Below are 23,833 nucleotides of genomic sequence, written 5' to 3' on the forward strand. Positions count from 1 at the left end.
CCCCACCAGTACTGTGCCCCAGTGTTCTACAGTGACAGACTCGTCCCCACCAGTACTGTACCCCAGTGTTATACAGTGACAGACCCGTCCCCACCAGTACTGTACCCCAGTGTTATACAGTGACAGACCCGTCCCCACCAGTACTGTATCCCAGTGTTATACACTGACAGACCCGTCCCCACCAGTACTGTACCCCAGTGTTATACAGTGACAGACCCCTCCCCACCAGTACTGTACCCCAGTGTTGTACAGTGAGAGACCCCTCCCCACCAGTACTGTACCCCAGTGTTCTACAGTGACAGACCCGTCCCCACCAGTACTGTGCCCCAGTGTTATACACTGACAGACCCGTCCCCACCAGTACTGTACTCCAGTGTTATACAGTGACAGACCCGTCCCCACCAGTACTGTGCCCCAGTGTTGTACAGTGAGAGACCCCTCCCCACCAGTACTGTACCCCAGTGTTCTACAGTGACAGACCCGTCCCCACCAGTACTGTGCCCCAGTGTTATACACTGACAGACCCGCCCCCACCAGTACTGTACCCCAGTGTTCTACAGTGACAGACCCGTCCCCACCTGTACTGTACCCCAGTGTTATACACTGACAGACCCGCCCCCACCAGTACTGCACCCCAGCGTTCTACAGTGACAGACCCGCCCCCACCAGTACTGTATCCCAGTGTTATACAGTTACAGACCCCTCCCCACCAGTACTGTACCCCAGATTTCTACAGTGACAGACCCGTCCCCACCAGTACTGTGCCGCAGTGTTGTACAGTGACAGACTCGTCCGCACCAGTTCTGTACCCCAGTGTTATACAGTGACAGACCGGTCCCCAACAGTACTGTACCCCAGTGTTATACAGTGACAGACCCGTCCCCACCAGTACTGTACCCCAGTGTTACACAGTGACAGACCCGGCCCCACCAGTACTGTATCCCAGTGTTATACAGTGACAGACCCGTCCCCACCAGTACTGTAACCCAGTGTTATACAGTGACAGACTCGTCCCCACCAGTACTGTACCGCAGTGTTATACAGTGACAGACCCATCCCCACCAGTACTGTATCCCAGTGTTATACAGTGACAGACCCATCCCCACCAGTACTGTATCCCAGTGTTATACAGTGACAGACCCATCCCCACCTGTACTGTACCCCAGTGTTACACAGTAACAGACCCGTCCCCTCCAGTACTGTACCCCAGTGTTATACAGTGACAGACCCGTCCCCACCAGTACTGTACCCCAGTGTTATACAGTGACAGACCCGTCCCCACCAGTACTGTATCCCAGTGTTATACAGTGACAGACCCATCCCCACCAGTACTGTATCCCAGTGTTATACAGTGACAGACCCATCCCCACCTGTACTGTACCCCAGTGTTATACAGCGACAGACCCATCCCCACCAGTACTGTACCCCAGTGTTATACAGTGACAGACCAGTCCCCACCAGTACTGTATCCCAGTGTTATACAGTGACAGACCCATCCCCACCAGTACTGTATCTCTGTGTTATACAGTGACAGACCCATCCCCACCAGTACTGTATCCCAGTGTTATACAGTGACAGACCCATCCCCACCAGTACTATATCCCAGTGTTATACAGTGACAGACCCGTCCCCACCAGTACTGTACCCCAGTGTTATACAGTGACAGACCCATCCCCACCAGTACTGTATCCCAGTGTTATACAGTGACAGACCCATCCCCACCAGTACTGTACCCCAGTGTTACACAGTGACAGACCCGTCCCCTCCAGTACTGTACCCCAGTGTTATACAGTGACAGACCCATCCCCACCAGTACTGTATCCCAGTGTTACACAGTGACAGACCCGTCCCCTCCAGTACTGTACCCCAGTGTTATACAGTGACAGACCCATCCCCACCAGTACTGTATCCCAGTGTTATACAGTGACAGACCCATCCCCACCAGTACTGTCTCCCAGTGTTATACAGTGACAGACCCATCCCCACCAGTACTGTATCCCAGTGTTATACAGTGACAGACCCGTCCCCACCTGTACTGTACCCCAGTGTTATACAGTGACAGACCAGTCCCCACCAGTACTGTACCCCAGTGTTATACAGTGACAGACCCATCCCCACCTGTACTGTACCCCAGTGTTATACAGTGACAAACCCCTCCCCTCCAGTACTGTACCCCAGTGTTATACAGTGACAGACCCGTCCCCACCAGTACTGCACCCCAGTGTTATACAGTGACAGACCCAACCCCACCAGTACTGTTCCCCAGTGTTATACAGTGACAGACCCGTCCCCACCTGTACTGTACCCCAGTGTTATACAGTGACAGACCAGTCCCCACCAGTACTGTACCCCAGTGTTATACAGTGACAGACCCGTCCCCACCAGTACTGCACCCCAGTGTTATACAGTGACAGACCCATCCCCACCAGTACTGTACCCCAGTGTTATACAGTGACAGACCCGTCCCCACCAGTACTGTACCCCAGTGTTATACAGTGACAGACCCGTCCCCACCAGTACTGTACCCCAGTGTTACAGTGACAGACTCGTCCCCATCAGTACTGTACCCCAGTGTTACACAGTGACAGACCCGTCCCCACCAGTACTGTACCCCAGCGTTATACAGTGACAGACCCCTCCCCACCAGTACTGTACCCCAGTGTTACAGTGACAGACTCGTCCCCATCAGTACTGTACCCCAGTGTTACACAGTGACAGACCCATCCCAACCAGTACTGTACCCCAGTGTTATACAGTGACCGACCTGTCCCCAGCAGTACTGTACCCCAGTGTTATGCAGTGACAGACCCGTCCCCACCAGTACTGTACCCCAGCGTTATACAGTGACAGACCCCTCCCCACCAGTACTGTACCCCAGTGTTATACAGTGACAGACCCGTCCCCACCAGTACTGTACCCCAGTGTTATACAGTGACAGACACCTCCCCACCAGTACTGTACCCCAGTGTTCTACAGTGACAGACCCGTCCCCACCAGTACTGTACCCCAGTGTTATACAGTGACAGACCCGTCCCCACCAGTACTGTACCCCAGTGGTGTACAGTGACAGACCCGTCCCCACCAGTACTGTGCCCCAGTGTTATACAGTGACAGACTCGTCCCCACCAGTTCTGTACCCCAGTGTTATACAGTGACAGACGGGTCCCCACCAGTACTGTACCCCAGGGTTATACAGTGACAGACGGGTCCCCACCAGTACTGTACCCCAGTGTTATACAGTGACAGACTCGTCCCCACAAGTACTGTACCCCAGTGTTATACAGCGACAGACGGGTCCCCACCAGTACTGTACCCCAGTGTTATACAGTGACAAACCCGTCCCCACCAGTACTGTACCGCAGTGTTATACAGTGACATACCCGTCCCCACCAGTACTGTGCCCCAGTGTTATACAGTGACAGACTCGTCCCCACCAGTTCTGTACCCCAGTGTTATACAGTGACAGACGGGTCCCCACCAGTACTGTACCCCAGTGTTATACAGTGACAAACCCGTCCCCACCAGTACTGTACCCCAGTGTTATACAGTGACAGACTCGTCCCCACAAGTACTGTACCCCAGTGTTATACAGTGACAGACCCATCCCCACCAGTACTGTACCCCAGTGTTATACAGTGACAGACCCATCCCCACCAGTACTGTACCCCAGTGTTATACAGTGACAGACCCATCCCCACCAGTACTGTACCCCAGTGTTATACAGTGACAGATCCATCCCCACCTGTACTGTACCCCAGTGTTATACAGTGACAGCCGCTTCCCCACCAGTAATGTACCCCAGTGTTATACAGTGACAGACCCGTCCCCACCAGTACTGTTCCCCAGTGTTATACAGTGACAGACCCGTCCCCACCAGCACTGTACCCCAGTGTTATACAGTGACAGACCCATCCCCACCAGTACTGTATCCCAGTGTTATACTGTGACAGACCCATCCCCACCAGTACTGTATCCCAGTGTTATACAGTGACAGACCCGTCCCCTCCAGTACTGTACCCCAGTGTTATACAGTGACAGACCCATCCCCACCTGTACTGTACCCCAGTGTTATACAGTGACAGCCGCTTCCCCACCAGTGCTGTACCCCAGTGTTATACAGTGACAGACCCGTCCCCACCAGTACTGCACGCCAGTGTTATACAGTGACAGACCCGTCCCCACCAGTACTGCACCCCAGTGTTATACAGTGACAGACCCATCCCCACCAGTACTGTACCCCAGTGTTATTCAGTGACAGACCCGTCCCCAGCAGTACTCTACCCCAGTGTTATACAGTGACAGACCCGTCCCCACCAGTACTGCACCCCAGTGTTAGACAGTGACAGACCCATCCCCACCTGTACTGTACCCCAGTGTTATACAGTGACAGACCCGTCCCCACCAGTACGGTAGCCCAGTGTTATACACTGACAGACCCGTCCCCACCTGTACTGTACCCCAGTGTTATACAGTGACAGACCCGTCCCCTCCAGTACTATACCCCAGTGTTTTACAGTGACAGACCCGTCCCCACCAGTACTGCACCCCAGTGTTATACAGTGACAGACCCATCCCCACCAGTACTGTTCCCCAGTGTTATACAGTGACAGACTGTCCACACCAGTACTGTACCCCAGTGTAATACAGTGACAGACCCGTCCCCACCAGTACTGTACCCCAGTGTTATACAGCGACAGACCCATCCCCACCAGTACTGTACCCCAGTGTTATACAGCGACAGACCCCTCCCCTCCAGTACTGTACCCCAGTGTTATACAGTGACAGACCCGTCCCCACCAGTACTGTACCCCAGTGTTACAGTGACAGACTCGTCCGCACCAGTTCTGTACCCCAGTGTTATACAGTGACAGACCGGTCCCCAACAGTACTGTACCCCAGTGTTACACAGTGACAGACCCGTCCCCACCAGTACTGTATCCCAGTGTTATACAGTGACAGACCCGTCCCCACCAGTACTGTAACCCAGTGTTATACAGTGACAGACTCGTCCCCACCAGTACTGTACCCCAGTGTTATACAGTGACAGCCCCATCCCCACCAGTACTGTAACCCAGTGTTATTCAGTGACAGACCTGTCCGCACCAGTACTGTACCCCAGTGTTATACAGTGACAGACCCGTCCCCACCAGTACAGTACCCCAGTGTTATACAGTGACAGACGCGTCCCCACCAGTACTGTACCCCAGTGTTATACAGTGACAGACCCGTCCCCACCAGTCCTGTACCCCAGTGTTATACAGTGACAGACCCGTCCCCACCAGTACTGTGCCCCTGTGTTATACAGTGACAGACCCGTCCCCACCAGTACTGTACCCCAGTGTAATACAGTGACAGACCCGCCCCCAGCAGTACTGTACCCCAGTGTTTTACAGTGACAGACGCGTCCCCCCAGTACTGTACCCCAGTGTTATACAGTGACAGACCCGTCCCCACCAGTCCTTTACCCCAGTGTTACACAGTGACAGACCCGTCCCCACCAGTACTGTACCGCAGTGTTATACAGTGAAAGACCCGTCCCCACCAGTACTGTACCCCAGTGTTATACAGTGACAGACCCGCCCCCACAAGTACTGAACCCCAGTGTTATACAGTGACAGACCCGCCCCCACCAGTACTGAACCCCAGTGTTATAGTGACAGACCCGTCCCCACCAGTACTGCACCCCAGTGTTATACAGTGACAGATCCGTCCCAACCAGTACTGTACCCCAGTGTTATACAGTGACAGACCCGTCCCCACCAGTACTGTACCCCAGTGTTATACAGTGACAGACCCATCCCCACCAGTACTGTACCCCAGTGTTATACAGTGACAGACCCGTCCCCACCAGTACTGTACCCCAGTGTTATACAGTGACAGACCCCTCCCCACCAGTACTGTACCCCAGTGTTATACAGTGACAGACCTGTCCCCAGCAGTACTGTACTCCAGTGTTATACAGTGACAGACCCATCCCCACCAGTACTGTACCCCAGTGTTATACAGTGACAGAGCCGTCCCCACCAGTACTGTACCCCAGTGTTATACAGTGACATACCTGTCCCCACCAGTACTGTACCCCAGTGTTATACAGTGACAGAGCCCCCCCCACCAGTACTGTACCCCAGTGTTATACAGTGACAGACCCCTCCCCACCAGTACTGTACCCCAGTGTTGTACAGTGACAGACCCCTCCCCACCAGTACTGTACCCCAGTGTTCTACACTGACAGACCCGTCCCCACCAGTACTGTACCCCAGTGTAATACAGTGACAGACCCGTCCCCACCAGTACTGTACCCCAGTGTTATACAGTGACAGACCAGTCTCCACCAGTACTGTACCCCAGTGTTATACACTGAACGCCCCGTCCCCACCAGTACTGTAACCCAGTGTTATACAGTGACAGACCCGTCCCCACCAGTACTGTACCCCAGTGTTGTACAGTGACAGACCCCTCCCCACCAGTACTGTACCCCAGTGTTATACAGTGACAGACCCGTCCCCACCAGTACTGTACCCCAGTGTTATACAGTGACAGACCCTTCCCCACCAGTACTGTACCCCAGTGTTGTACAGTGACAGACCCCTCCCCACCAGTACTGTACCCCAGTGTTCTACACTGACAGACCCGTCCCCACCAGTACTGTACCCCAGTGTTATACAGTGACAGACCCGTCCCCACCAGTACTGTACCCCAGTGTTATACAGTGACAGACCCGTCCCCACCAGTACTGTATCCCAGTGTTATACAGTGACAGGCCCGTCCCCACCAGTACTGTACCCCAGTGTTATACAGCGACAGACTCGTCCCCACCAGTACTGTACCCGTGTTATACAGTGACAGACCCGTCCCCACCAGTACTGTACCCCAGTGTTATACAGTGACAGACCCGTCCCCACCAGTACTGTACCCCAGTGTTATACAGTGACAGACCCGTCGCCACCAGTACTGTATCCCAGTGTTATACAGTGACAGACCCGTCCCCACCAGTACTGTACCCCAGTGTTATACAGTGACAGGCCCGTCCCCACCAGTACTGTACCCCAGTGTTATACAGTGACAGACCCGTCGCCACCAGTACTGTACCCCAGTGTTATACAGTGACAGACCCGTCCCCACCAGTACTGTACCCCAGTGTTATACAGTGACAGATCCGTCCCGAGCAGTACTGTACCCCAGTGTTATACAGTGACAGACCCGTCCCCACCAGTACTGTACCCCAGTGTAAGACAGTGACAGGCCCGTCCCCACCAGTACTGTACCCCAGTGTTATACAGTGACAGACACGTCGCCACCAGTACTGTATCCCAGTGTTATACAGTGACAGACCCGTCCCCACCAGTACTGTACCCCAGTGTTATACAGTGACAGGCCCGTCCCCACCAGTACTGTACCCCAGTGTTATACATTGACAGACCCGTCCCCACCAGTACTGTGCCCCAGTGTTCTACAGTGACAGACTCGTCCCCACCAGTACTGTACCCCAGTGTTATACAGTGACAGACCCGTCCCCACCAGTACTGTACCCCAGTGTTATACAGTGACAGACCCGTCCCCACCAGTACTGTATCCCAGTGTTATACACTGACAGACCCGTCCCCACCAGTACTGTACCCCAGTGTTATACAGTGACAGACCCCTCCCCACCAGTACTGTACCCCAGTGTTGTACAGTGAGAGACCCCTCCCCACCAGTACTGTACCCCAGTGTTCTACAGTGACAGACCCGTCCCCACCAGTACTGTGCCCCAGTGTTATACACTGACAGACCCGTCCCCACCAGTACTGTACTCCAGTGTTATACAGTGACAGACCCGTCCCCACCAGTACTGTGCCCCAGTGTTGTACAGTGAGAGACCCCTCCCCACCAGTACTGTACCCCAGTGTTCTACAGTGACAGACCCGTCCCCACCAGTACTGTGCCCCAGTGTTATACACTGACAGACCCGCCCCCACCAGTACTGTACCCCAGTGTTCTACAGTGACAGACCCGTCCCCACCAGTACTGTACCCCAGTGTTATACACTGACAGACCCGCCCCCACCAGTACTGCACCCCAGCGTTCTACAGTGACAGACCCGCCCCCACCAGTACTGTATCCCAGTGTTATACAGTTACAGACCCCTCCCCACCAGTACTGTACCCCAGATTTCTACAGTGACAGACCCGTCCCCACCAGTACTGTGCCGCAGTGTTGTACAGTGACAGACTCGTCCGCACCAGTTCTGTACCCCAGTGTTATACAGTGACAGACCGGTCCCCAACAGTACTGTACCCCAGTGTTATACAGTGACAGACCCGTCCCCACCAGTACTGTACCCCAGTGTTACACAGTGACAGACCCGGCCCCACCAGTACTGTATCCCAGTGTTATACAGTGACAGACCCGTCCCCACCAGTACTGTAACCCAGTGTTATACAGTGACAGACTCGTCCCCACCAGTACTGTACCGCAGTGTTATACAGTGACAGACCCATCCCCACCAGTACTGTATCCCAGTGTTATACAGTGACAGACCCATCCCCACCAGTACTGTATCCCAGTGTTATACAGTGACAGACCCATCCCCACCTGTACTGTACCCCAGTGTTACACAGTAACAGACCCGTCCCCTCCAGTACTGTACCCCAGTGTTATACAGTGACAGACCCGTCCCCACCAGTACTGTACCCCAGTGTTATACAGTGACAGACCCGTCCCCACCAGTACTGTATCCCAGTGTTATACAGTGACAGACCCATCCCCACCAGTACTGTATCCCAGTGTTATACAGTGACAGACCCATCCCCACCTGTACTGTACCCCAGTGTTATACAGCGACAGACCCATCCCCACCAGTACTGTACCCCAGTGTTATACAGTGACAGACCAGTCCCCACCAGTACTGTATCCCAGTGTTATACAGTGACAGACCCATCCCCACCAGTACTGTATCTCTGTGTTATACAGTGACAGACCCATCCCCACCAGTACTGTATCCCAGTGTTATACAGTGACAGACCCATCCCCACCAGTACTATATCCCAGTGTTATACAGTGACAGACCCGTCCCCACCAGTACTGTACCCCAGTGTTATACAGTGACAGACCCATCCCCACCAGTACTGTATCCCAGTGTTATACAGTGACAGACCCATCCCCACCAGTACTGTACCCCAGTCTTACACAGTGACAGACCCGTCCCCTCCAGTACTGTACCCCAGTGTTATACAGTGACAGACCCATCCCCACCAGTACTGTATCCCAGTGTTACACAGTGACAGACCCGTCCCCTCCAGTACTGTACCCCAGTGTTATACAGTGACAGACCCATCCCCACCAGTACTGTATCCCAGTGTTATACAGTGACAGACCCATCCCCACCAGTACTGTCTCCCAGTGTTATACAGTGACAGACCCATCCCCACCAGTACTGTATCCCAGTGTTATACAGTGACAGACCCGTCCCCACCTGTACTGTACCCCAGTGTTATACAGTGACAGACCAGTCCCCACCAGTACTGTACCCCAGTGTTATACAGTGACAGACCCATCCCCACCTGTACTGTACCCCAGTGTTATACAGTGACAAACCCCTCCCCTCCAGTACTGTACCCCAGTGTTATACAGTGACAGACCCGTCCCCACCAGTACTGCACCCCAGTGTTATACAGTGACAGACCCAACCCCACCAGTACTGTTCCCCAGTGTTATACAGTGACAGACCCGTCCCCACCTGTACTGTACCCCAGTGTTATACAGTGACAGACCAGTCCCCACCAGTACTGTACCCCAGTGTTATACAGTGACAGACCCATCCCCACCAGTACTGTACCCCAGTGTTATACAGTGACAGACCCGTCCCCACCAGTACTGTACCCCAGTGTTATACAGTGACAGACCCGTCCCCACCAGTACTGTACCCCAGTGTTACAGTGACAGACTCGTCCCCATCAGTACTGTACCCCAGTGTTACACAGTGACAGACCCGTCCCCACCAGTACTGTACCCCAGCGTTATACAGTGACAGACCCCTCCCCACCAGTACTGTACCCCAGTGTTACAGTGACAGACTCGTCCCCATCAGTACTGTACCCCAGTGTTACACAGTGACAGACCCATCCCAACCAGTACTGTACCCCAGTGTTATACAGTGACCGACCTGTCCCCAGCAGTACTGTACCCCAGTGTTATGCAGTGACAGACCCGTCCCCACCAGTACTGTACCCCAGCGTTATACAGTGACAGACCCCTCCCCACCAGTACTGTACCCCAGTGTTATACAGTGACAGACCTGTCCCCACCAGTACTGTACCCCAGTGTTATACAGTGACAGACACCTCCCCACCAGTACTGTACCCCAGTGTTCTACAGTGACAGACCCGTCCCCACCAGTACTGTACCCCAGTGTTATACAGTGACAGACCCGTCCCCACCAGTACTGTACCCCAGTGGTGTACAGTGACAGACCCGTCCCCACCAGTACTGTGCCACAGTGTTATACAGTGACAGACTCGTCCCCACCAGTTCTGTACCCCAGTGTTATACAGTGACAGACGGGTCCCCACCAGTACTGTACCCCAGGGTTATACAGTGACAGACGGGTCCCCACCAGTACTGTACCCCAGTGTTATACAGTGACAGACTCGTCCCCACAAGTACTGTACCCCAGTGTTATACAGCGACAGACGGGTCCCCACCAGTACTGTACCCCAGTGTTATACAGTGACAAACCCGTCCCCACCAGTACTGTACCGCAGTGTTATACAGTGACAGACCCGTCCCCACCAGTACTGTGCCCCAGTGTTATACAGTGACAGACTCGTCCCCACCAGTTCTGTACCCCAGTGTTATACAGTGACAGACGGGTCCCCACCAGTACTGTACCCCAGTGTTATACAGTGACAAACCCGTCCCCACCAGTACTGTACCCCAGTGTTATACAGTGACAGACTCGTCCCCACAAGTACTGTACCCCAGTGTTATACAGTGACAGACCCATCCCCACCAGTACTGTACCCCAGTGTTATACAGTGACAGACCCATCCCCACCAGTACTGTACCCCAGTGTTATACAGTGACAGACCCATCCCCACCAGTACTGTACCCCAGTGTTATACAGTGACAGATCCATCCCCACCTGTACTGTACCCCAGTGTTATACAGTGACAGCCGCTTCCCCACCAGTAATGTACCCCAGTGTTATACAGTGACAGACCCGTCCCCACCAGTACTGTTCCCCAGTGTTATACAGTGACAGACCCGTCCCCACCAGCACTGTACCCCAGTGTTATACAGTGACAGACCCATCCCCACCAGTACTGTATCCCAGTGTTATACTGTGACAGACCCATCCCCACCAGTACTGTATCCCAGTGTTATACAGTGACAGACCCGTCCCCTCCAGTACTGTACCCCAGTGTTATACAGTGACAGACCCATCCCCACCTGTACTGTACCCCAGTGTTATACAGTGACAGCCGCTTCCCCACCAGTGCTGTACCCCAGTGTTATACAGTGACAGACCCGTCCCCACCAGTACTGCACGCCAGTGTTATACAGTGACAGACCCGTCCCCACCAGTACTGCACCCCAGTGTTATACAGTGACAGACCCATCCCCACCAGTACTGTACCCCAGTGTTATTCAGTGACAGACCCGTCCCCAGCAGTATTCTACCCCAGTGTTATACAGTGACAGACCCGTCCCCACCAGTACTGCACCCCAGTGTTAGACAGTGACAGACCCATCCCCACCTGTACTGTACCCCAGTGTTATACAGTGACAGACCCTTCCCCACCAGTACGGTAGCCCAGTGTTATACACTGACAGACCCGTCCCCACCTGTACTGTACCCCAGTGTTATACAGTGACAGACCCGTCCCCTCCAGTACTATACCCCAGTGTTTTACAGTGATAGACCCGTCCCCACCAGTACTGCACCCCAGTGTTATACAGTGACAGACCCATCCCCACCAGTACTGTTCCCCAGTGTTATACAGTGACAGACTGTCCACACCAGTACTGTACCCCAGTGTAATACAGTGACAGACCCGTCCCCACCAGTACTATACCCCAGTGTTATACAGCGACAGACCCATCCCCACCAGTACTGTACCCCAGTGTTATACAGCGACAGACCCCTCCCCTCCAGTACTGTACCCCAGTGTTATACAGTGACAGACCCGTCCCCACCAGTACTGTACCCCAGTGTTACAGTGACAGACTCGTCCCCATCAGTACTGTACCCCAGTGTTACACAGTGACAGACCCGTCGCCACCAGTACTGTACCCCAGTGTTATACAGTGACCGACCTGTCCCCACCTGTACTGTACCCCAGTGTTATACAGTGACAGCCGCTTCCCCACCAGTAATGTACCCCAGTGTTATACAGTGACAGACCCGTCCCCACCAGTACTGTTCCCCAGTGTTATACAGTGACAGACCCGTCCCCACCAGCACTGTACCCCAGTGTTATACAGTGACAGACCCATCCCCACCAGTACTGTATCCCAGTGTTATACTGTGACAGACCCATCCCCACCAGTACTGTATCCCAGTGTTATACAGTGACAGACCCGTCCCCTCCAGTACTGTACCCCAGTGTTATACAGTGACAGACCCATCCCCACCAGTACTGGACCCCAGTGTTATACAGTGACAGACCCATCCCCACCAGTACTGTACCCCAGTGTTATACAGTGACAGATCCATCCCCACCTGTACTGTACCCCAGTGTTATACAGTGACAGCCGCTTCCCCACCAGTAATGTACCCCAGTGTTATACAGTGACAGACCCGTCCCCACCAGTACTGTTCCCCAGTGTTATACAGTGACAGACCCGTCCCCACCAGCACTGTACCCCAGTGTTATACAGTGACAGACCCATCCCCACCAGTACTGTATCCCAGTGTTATACTGTGACAGACCCATCCCCACCAGTACTGTATCCCAGTGTTATACAGTGACAGACCCGTCCCCTCCAGTACTGTACCCCAGTGTTATACAGTGACAGACCCATCCCCACCTGTACTGTACCCCAGTGTTATACAGTGACAGCCGCTTCCCCACCAGTGCTGTACCCCAGTGTTATACAGTGACAGACCCGTCCCCACCAGTACTGCACGCCAGTGTTATACAGTGACAGACCCGTCCCCACCAGTACTGCACCCCAGTGTTATACAGTGACAGACCCATCCCCACCAGTACTGTACCCCAGTGTTATTCAGTGACAGACCCGTCCCCAGCAGTATTCTACCCCAGTGTTATACAGTGACAGACCCGTCCCCACCAGTACTGCACCCCAGTGTTAGACAGTGACAGACCCATCCCCACCTGTACTGTACCCCAGTGTTATACAGTGACAGACCCTTCCCCACCAGTACGGTAGCCCAGTGTTATACACTGACAGACCCGTCCCCACCTGTACTGTACCCCAGTGTTATACAGTGACAGACCCGTCCCCTCCAGTACTATACCCCAGTGTTTTACAGTGATAGACCCGTCCCCACCAGTACTGCACCCCAGTGTTATACAGTGACAGACCCATCCCCACCAGTACTGTTCCCCAGTGTTATACAGTGACAGACTGTCCACACCAGTACTGTACCCCAGTGTAATACAGTGACAGACCCGTCCCCACCAGTACTGTACCCCAGTGTTATACAGCGACAGACCCATCCCCACCAGTACTGTACCCCAGTGTTATACAGCGACAGACCCCTCCCCTCCAGTACTGTACCCCAGTGTTATACAGTGACAGACCCGTCCCCACCAGTACTGTACCCCAGTGTTACAGTGACAGACTCGTCCCCATCAGTACTGTACCCCAGTGTTACACAGTGACAGACCCGTCGCCACCAGTACTGTACCCCAGTGTTATACAGTGACCGACCTGTCCCCACCTGTACTGTACCCCAGTGTTATACAGTGACAGCCGCTTCCCCACCAGTAATGTACCCCAGTGTTATACAGTGACAGACCCGTCCCCACCAGTACTGTTCCCCAGTGTTATACAGTGACAGACCCGTCCCCACCAGCACTGTACCCCAGTGTTATACAGTGACAGACCCATCCCCACCAGTACTGTATCCCAGTGTTATACTGTGACAGACCCATCCCCACCAGTACTGTATCCCAGTGTTATACAGTGACAGACCCGTCCCCTCCAGTACTGTACCCCAGTGTTATACAGTGACAGACCCATCCCCACCTGTACTGTACCCCAGTGTTATACAGTGACAGCCGCTTCCCCACCAGTGCTGTACCCCAGTGTTATACAGTGACAGACCCGTCCCCACCAGTACTGCACGCCAGTGTTATACAGTGACAGACCCGTCCCCACCAGTACTGCACCCCAGTGTTATACAGTGACAGACCCATCCCCACCAGTACTGTACCCCAGTGTTATTCAGTGACAGACCCGTCCCCAGCAGTATTCTACCCCAGTGTTATACAGTGACAGACCCGTCCCCACCAGTACTGCACCCCAGTGTTAGACAGTGACAGACCCATCCCCACCTGTACTGTACCCCAGTGTTATACAGTGACAGACCCGTCCCCACCAGTACGGTAGCCCAGTGTTATACACTGACAGACCCGTCCCCACCTGTACTGTACCCCAGTGTTATACAGTGGCAGACCCGTCCCCTCCAGTACTATACCCCAGTGTTTTACAGTGACAGACCCGTCCCCACCAGTACTGCACCCCAGTGTTATACAGTGACAGACCCATCCCCACCAGTACTGTTCCCCAGTGTTATACAGTGACAGACTGTCCACACCAGTACTGTACCCCAGTGTAATACAGTGACAGACCCGTCCCCACCAGTACTGTACCCCAGTGTTATACAGCGACAGACCCATCCCCACCAGTACTGTACCCCAGTGTTATACAGCGACAGACCCCTCCCCTCCAGTACTGTACCCCAGTGTTATACAGTGACAGACCCGTCCCCACCAGTACTGTACCCCAGTGTTACAGTGACAGACTCGTCCCCATCAGTACTGTACCCCAGTGTTACACAGTGACAGACCCGTCGCCACCAGTACTGTACCCCAGTGTTATACAGTGACCGACCTGTCACCAGCAGTACTGTATCCCAGTGTTATATAGTGACAGGCCTGTCCCCACCAGTACTGTACCCCAGTGTTATACAGTGACAGACCCGTCCCCGCCAGTACTGTACCCCATTGTTATACAGTGACAAACCCCTCCCCACCAGTACTGTACCCCAGTGTTATGCAGTGACAGACCCGTCCCCACCAGTACTGTACCCCAGCGTTATACAGTGACAGACCCCTCCCCACCAGTACTGTACCCCAGTGTTATACAGTGACAGACCCGTCCCCACCAGTACTGTACGCCAGTGTTATACAGTGACAGACACCTCCCCACCAGTACTGTACCCCAGTGTTCTACAGTGACAGACCCGTCCCCACCAGTACTGTACCCCAGTGTTATACAGTGACAGACCCGTCCCCACCAGTACTGTACCCCAGTGTTATACAGTGACAGACCCGTCCCCACCAGTACTGTGCCCCAGTGTTATACAGTGACAGACTCGTCCCCACCAGTTCTATACCCCAGTGTTATACAGTGACAGACGGGTTCCCACCAGTACTGTACCCCAGTGTTATACAGTCACAGACTCATCCCCACAAGTACTGTACCCCAGTGTTATACAGTGACAGACCCATCCCCACCAGTACTGTACCCCAGTGTTATACAGTGACAGACCCATCCCCACCAGTACTGTATCCCAGTGTTATACTGTGACAGACCCATCCCCACCAGTACTGTATCCCAGTGTTATACAGTGACAGACCCGTCCCCACCAGTACGGTACCCCAGTTTATACACTGACAGACCCGTCCCCACCTGTACTGTACCCCAGTGTTATACAGTGACAGACCCGTCCCCTCCAGTACTGTAGCCCAGTGTTATACAGTGACAGACCCATCCCCACCTGTACTGTACCCCAGTGTTATACAGTGACAGACGCTTCCCCACCAGTACTGTACCCCAGTGTTATACAACGACAGACCCGTCCCCTCCAGTACTGTACCCCAGTGTTATACAGTGACAGACCCGTCCCCACCACTACTGCACCCCAGTGTTATACAGTGACAGACCCGTCCCCACCAGTACTGCACCCCAGTGTTATACAGTGACAGACCCATCCCCACCAGTACTGTACCCCAGTGTTATACAGTGACAGACCAGTCCCCACCAGTACTGTACCCCAGTGTTATACAGCGACAGACCCGTCCCCACCAGTACTGTACCCCAGTGTTATACAGCGACAGGCCCGTCCCCACCAGTACTGTACCCCAGTGTTATACAGTGACAGACCCATCCCCACCATTACTGTACCCCAGTGTTATACAGTGACAGACCCGTCCCCTCCAGTACTGTACCCCAGTGTTTTACAGTGACAGACCCGTCCCCACCAGTACTGCACCCCAGTGTTATACAGTGACAGACCCATCCCCACCAGTACTGTTCCCCAGTGTTACACAGTGACAGACCCGTCCCCACCAGTACTGCACCCCAGTGTTATACAGTGACAGACCCATCCCCACCAGTACTGTACCCCAGTGTTACGCAGTGACAGACCCGCCCCCAGCAGTACTGTACCCCAGTGTTATACAGTGACTGACCCGTCCCCACCAGTACTGCACCCCAGTGTTATACAGTGACAGACCCGTCCACACCAGTACTGTACCCCAGTGTTGTACAGTGACCGAACGTCCCCACCAGTACTGTACCCCAGTGTTATACAGCGACAGACCCATCCCCACCAGTACTGTACCCAGTGTTATACAGCGACAGACCCGTCCCCACCAGTACTGTACCCCAGTGTTATACAGTGACAGCCGCTTCCCCACCAGTGCTGTACCCCAGTGTTATACAGTGACAGACCCGTCCCCACCAGCACTGTACCCCAGTGTTATACAGTGACAGACTGTCCACACCAGTACTGTACCCCAGTGTAATACAGTGACAGACCCGTCCCCACCAGTACTGTACCCCAGTGTTATACAGCGACAGACCCATCCCCACCAGTACTGTACCCCAGTGTTATACAGCGACAGACCCGTCCCCACCAGTACTGTACCCCAGTGTTATACATCGACAGACCCGTCCCCACCAGTACTGTACCCCAGTGTTATACAGTGACAGACCCGTCCCCACCAGTACTGTACCCCAGTGTTATACATCGACAGACCCGTCCCCACCAGTACTGTACCCCAGTGTTATACAGCGACAGACCCGTCCCCACCAGTACTGTACCCCAGTGTTATACATCGACAGACCCGTCCCCACCAGTACTGCACCCCAGTGTTATACAGTGACAGACCCGTCCCCACCAGTACTGTACCCCAGTGTTACACAGCGACAGACCCGTCCCCTCCAGTACTGTACCCCAGTGTTATACAGTGACAGACCAGTCCCCACCAGTACTGTACCCCAGTGTGATACAATGACAGACCCGTCCCCACCAGTACTGCAACCCAGTGTTATTCAGCGACAGACCCGTCCCCTCCAGTACTGTACCCCAGTGTTATACAGTGACAGACCCATCCCCACCTGTACTGTACCCCAGTGTTATACAGTGACAGACCCGTCCCCACCAGTACTGTATCCCAGTGTTATACACTGACAGACCCGTCCCCACCTGTACTGTACCCCAGTGTTATACAGTGACAGACCCGTCCCCTCCAGTACTGTACCCATGTGTTATACAGTGACAGACCCGTCCCCACCAGTACTGTACCCCAGCGTTATACAGTGACAGACCCGTCCCCACCAGTACTGTACCCCAGCGTTATACAGTGACAGACCCGTCCCCACCAGTACTGCATCCCAGTGTTATACCGTGACAGACCCGTCCCCACCAGTACTGTACCCCAGTGTTATACAGTGACAGACCCGTCCCCACCTGTACTGTACCCCAGTGTTATACAGTAACAGACCCGTCCCCACCTGTACTGTACCCCAGTGTTATACAGTGACAGACCCGTCGCCACCTGTACTGTACCCCAGTGTTATACAGTGACAGACCCGTCCCCTCCAGTACTGTACCCCAGTGTTTTACAGTGACAGACCCGTCCCCACCAGTACTGCACCCCAGTGTTATACAGTGACAGACCCGTCCCCACCAGTACTGTACCCCAGTGTTATACAGTGACAGACCCGTCCCCACCAGTACTGCACCCCAGTGTTATACAGTGACAGACCCATCCCCACCAGTACCGCACCCCAGTGTTATACAGTGACAGACCCATCCCCTCCAGTACTGTACCCCAGTGTTATACAGTGACAGACCCGTCCCCACCAGTACTGCACCCCAGTGTTATTCAGCGACAGACCCGTCCCCTCCAGTACTGTACCCCAGTGTTATACAGTGACAGACCCGTCCCCACCAGTACTGTACCCCAGCGTTATATAGTGACAGACCCGTCCCCACCAGTACGGTACCCCAGTGTTACACAGCGACAGACCCGTCCCCACCAGTACTGTACCCCAGTGTTATACAGTGACAGACCCGTCCCCACCAGTACTGTACCCCAGTGTTATACAGTGACAGACCCGTCCCCACCAGTACTGCATCCCAGTGTGATACAGTGACAGACCCATCCCCACCAGTACTGCATCCCAGTGTGATACAGTGACAGACCCGTCCCCACCAGTACTGCACCCCAGTGTTATACAGTGACAGACCCATCCCCTCCAGTACTGTACCCCAGTGTTATACAGTGACAGACCCGTCCCCACCAGTACTGTACCCCAGTGTTATACAGTGACAGACCCGTCCCCACCAGTACTGCACCCCAGTGTTATACAGTGACAGACCCATCCCCACCAGTACTGCACCCCAGTGTTATACAGTGACAGACCCATCCCCTCCAGTACTGTACCCCAGTGTTATACAGTGACAGACCCGTCCCCACCAGTACTGCACCCCAGTGTTATACAGTGACAGACCCGTCCCCACCAGTACTGTACCCCAGTGTTATACAGTGACAGACCCGTCCCCACCAGTACTGTACCCCAGTGTTACACAGTGACAGACCCGTCCCCACCAGTACTGTACCCCAGTGTTATACAGTGACAGACCCGTCCCCTCCAGTACTGTACCCCAGTGTTTTACAGTGACAGACCCGTCCCCACCAGTACTGCACCCCAGTGTTATACAGTGACAGACCCATCCCCACCAGTACTGCACCCCAGTGTTATACAGTGACAGACCCATCCCCTCCAGTACTGTACCCCAGTGTGAGACAGTGACAGACCCGTCCCCACCAGTACTGCACCCCAGTGTTATACAGTGACAGACCCGTCCCCACCAGTACTGTACCCCAGTGTTATACAGTGACAGACCCAACCCCACCAGTACTGTACCCCAGTGTTATACAGTGACAGACCCGTCCCCACCAGTACTGTACCCCAGTGTTACACAGCGACAGATTGTCCCCACCAGTACTGTACCCCAGTGTTATACAGTGACAGACCCGTCCCCACCAGTACTGTACCCCAGTGTTATACAGTGACAGACCCGTCCCCACCAGTACTGCATCCCAGTGTTATACAGTGACAGACCCGTCCCCACCAGTACTGTACCCCAGTGTTACACAGTGACAGACCCGTCCCCACCAGTACTGTACCCCAGTGTTATACAGTGACAGACCCGTCCCCACCAGTACTGCACCCCAGTGTTATACAGTGACAGACCCATCCCCACCTGTACTGTACCCCAGTGTTATACAGTGACAGACCCGTCCCCACCAGTACGGTAGCCCAGTGTTATACACTGACAGACCCGTCCCCACCTGTACTGTACCCCAGTGTTATACAGTGACAGACCCATCCCCACCTGTACTGTACCCCAGTGTTATACAGTGACAGACCCGTCCCCACCAGTACGGTAGCCCAGTGTTATACACTGACAGACCCGTCCCCACCTGTACTGTACCCCAGTGTTATACAGCGACAGACCCGTCCCCTCCAGTACTGTACCCCAGTGTTATACAGTGACAGACCCGTCCCCACCAGTACTGCACCCCAGTGTTATACAGTGACAGACCCATCCCCACCTGTACTGTACCCCAGTGTTATACAGTGACAGACCCGTCCCCACCAGTACGGTAGCCCAGTGTTATACACTGACAGACCCGTCCCCACCTGTACTGTACCCCAGTGTTATACAGTGACAGACCCGTCCCCTCCAGTACTGTACCCCAGTGTTTTACAGTGACAGACCCGTCCCCACCAGTACTGCACCCCAGTGTTATACAGTGACAGACCCATCCCCACCAGTACTGTTCCCCAGTGTTACACAGTGACAGACCCGTCCCCACCAGTACTGTACCCCAGTGTTATACAGTGACAGACTGTCCACACCAGTACTGTACCCCAGTGTAATATAGTGACAGACCCGTCCCCACCAGTACTGTACCCCAGTGTTATACAGCGACAGACCCATCCCCACCAGTACTGTACCCCAGTGTTATACAGCGACAGACCCCTCCCCTCCAGTACTGTACCCCAGTGTTATACAGTGACAGACCCGTCCCCACCAGTACTGCACCCCAGTGTTATACAGTGACAGACCCATCCCCACCAGTACTGTTCCCCAGTGTTACACAGTGACAGACCCGTCCCCACCAGTACTGCACCCCAGTGTTATACAGTGACAGACCCATCCCCACCAGTACTGTACCCCAGTGTTATACAGTGACAGACTGTCCCCACCAGTACTGTACCCCAGTGTAAAACAGTGACAGACCCGTCCCCACCAGTACTGTACCCCAGTGTTACAGTGACAGACACGTCCCCATCAGTACTGTACCCCAGTGTTATACAGTGACCGACCTGTCCCCAGCAGTACTGTATCCCAGTGTTATATAGTGACAGGCCTGTCCCCACCAGTACTGTACCCCAGTGTTATACAGTGACAGACCCCTCCCCACCAGTACTGTACCCCAGTGTTATGCAGTGACAGACCCGTCCCCACCAGTACTGTACCCCAGCGTTATACAGTGACAGACCCCTCCCCACCAGTACTGTACCCCAGTGTTATACAGTGACAGACCCGTCCCCACCAGTACTGTACCCCAGTGTTATACAGTGACAGACACCTCCCCACCAGTACTGTACCCCAGTGTTCGACAGTGACAGACCCGTCCCCACCAGTACTGTACCCCAGTGTTACAGTGACAGACACGTCCCCATCAGTACTGTACCCCAGTGTTATACAGTGACAGACCCGTCCCCACCAGTACTGTGCCCCAGTGTTATACAGTGACTGACTCGTCCCCACCAGTTCTGTACCCCAGTGTTATACAGTGACAGACGGGTTCCCACCAGTACTGTACCCCAGTGTTATACAGTGACAGACTCATCCCCACAAGTACTGTACCCCAGTGTTATACAGTGACAGACCCATCCCCACCAGTACTGTACCCCAGTGTTATACAGTGACAGACCCATCCCCACCAGTAATGTACCACAGTGTTATACAGTGACAGACCCATCCCCACCAGTACTGTATCCCAGTGTTATACTGTGACAGACCCATCCCCACCAGTACTGTATCCCAGTGTTATACAGTGACAGACCCGTCCCCACCAGTACGGTACCCCAGTGTTATACACTGACAGACCCGTCCCCACCTGTACTGTACCCCAGTGTTATACAGTGACAGACCCGTCCCCTCCAGTACTGTAGCCCAGTGTTATACAGTGACAGACCCATCCCCACCTGTACTGTACCCCAGTGTTATACAGTGACAGACGCTTCCCCACCAGTACTGTACCCCAGTGTTATACAACGACAGACCCGTCCCCTCCAGTAATGTACCCCAGTGTTATACAGTAACAGACCGGTCCCCACCATTACTGCACCCCAGTGTTATACAGTGACAGACCCGTCCCCACCAGTACTGCACCCCAGTGTTATACAGTGACAGACCTGTCCCCACCAGTACTGTACCCCAGTGTTATACAGCGACAGACCCGTCCCCACCAGTACTGTACCCCAGTGTTATACAGCGACAGGCCCGTCCCCACCAGTACTGTACCCCAGTGTTATACAGTGACAGACCCATCCCCACCATTACTGTACCCCAGTGTTATACAGTGACAGACCCGTCCCCTCCAGTACTGTACCCCAGTGTTTTACAGTGACAGACCCATCCCCACCAGTACTGCACCCCAGTGTTATACAGTGACAGACCCATCCCCACCAGTACTGTTCCCCAGTGTTACACAGTGACAGACCCGTCCCCAGCAGTACTGTACCCCAGTGTTATACAGTGACAGACCTGTCCCCACCAGTACTGTACCCCAGTGTTATACAGTGACAGACCCGTCCACACCAGTACTGTACCCCAGTGTTGTACAGTGACCGAACGTCCCCACCAGTACTGTACCCCAGTGTTATACAGCGACAGACCCATCCCCACCAGTACTGTACCCAGTGTTATACAGCGACAGACCCGTCCCCACCAGTACTGTACCCCAGTGTTATACAGTGACAGACCTGTCCCCACCAGTACTGTACCCCAGTGTTATACAGTGACAGACCCGTCCCCACCAGCACTGTACCCCAGTGTTATACAGTGACAGACTGTCCACACCAGTACTGTACCCCAGTGTAATACAGTGACAGACCCGTCCCCACCAGTACTGTACCCCAGTGTTATACAGCGACAGACCCATCCCCACCAGTACTGTACCCCAGTGTTATACAGCGACAGACCCGTCCCCACCAGTACTGTACCCCAGTGTTATACATCGACAGACCCGTCCCCACCAGTACTGTACCCCAGTGTTATACAGTGACAGACCCGTCCCCACCAGTACTGCACCCCAGTGTTATTCAGCGACAGACCCGTCCCCTCCAGTACTGTACCCCAGTGTTATACAGTGACAGACCCGTCCCCACCAGTACTGTACCCCAGTGTTATACAGTGACAGACCCGTCCCCACCAGTACTGTACCCCAGTGTTATACAGTGACAGACCCATCCCCACCTGTACTGTATCCCAGTGTTATACAGTGACAGACCCATCCCCACCAGTACTGTACCCGTGTTATACAGTGACAGACCCGTCCCCACCAGTACTGTACCCCAGTGTTATACAGTGACAGACCCGTCCCCACCAGTACTGCACCCAGTGTTATACAGCGACAGACCCGTCCCCACCAGTACTGTACCCCAGTGTTATACAGTGACAGACCCATCCCCACCTGTACTGTATCCCAGTGTTATACAGTGACAGACCCATCCCCACCAGTACTGTACCCGTGTTATACAGTGACAGACCCGTCCCCACCAGTACTGTACCCCAGTGTTATACAGTGACAGACCCGTCCCCACCAGTACTGCACCCCAGTGTTATACAGTGACAGACCCCTCCCCACCAGTACTGTACCCCAGTGTTATACAGTGACAGACCCGGCCCCACCAGTACTGTACCCCAGTGTTATACAGTGACAGACCCATCCCCACCAGTACTGTACCCCAGTGTTATACAGTGACAGACCCATCCCCGCCAGTACTGCACCCCAGTGTTATACAGTGACAGACCCGTCCCCACCAGTACTGTACCCCAGTGTTATACAGTGACAGACCCGTCCCCACCAGTACTGCACCCCAGTGTTATACAGTGACAGACCCGTCCCCACCAGTACTGTACCCCAGTGTTATACAGTGACAGACCCGTCTCCACCAGTACTGTACCCCAGTGTTACACAGTACCACCAAATATCAGCATTGCCAGGAAAGAGGGAGAGGTCGTACAAATCATATCAGAGGGTACTGCAGGCTGGCCTTGAACATG

Source organism: Scyliorhinus torazame, chromosome 31, assembly GCF_047496885.1.
Source record: "Scyliorhinus torazame isolate Kashiwa2021f chromosome 31, sScyTor2.1, whole genome shotgun sequence".
NCBI lineage: Eukaryota > Metazoa > Chordata > Chondrichthyes > Carcharhiniformes > Scyliorhinidae > Scyliorhinus > Scyliorhinus torazame.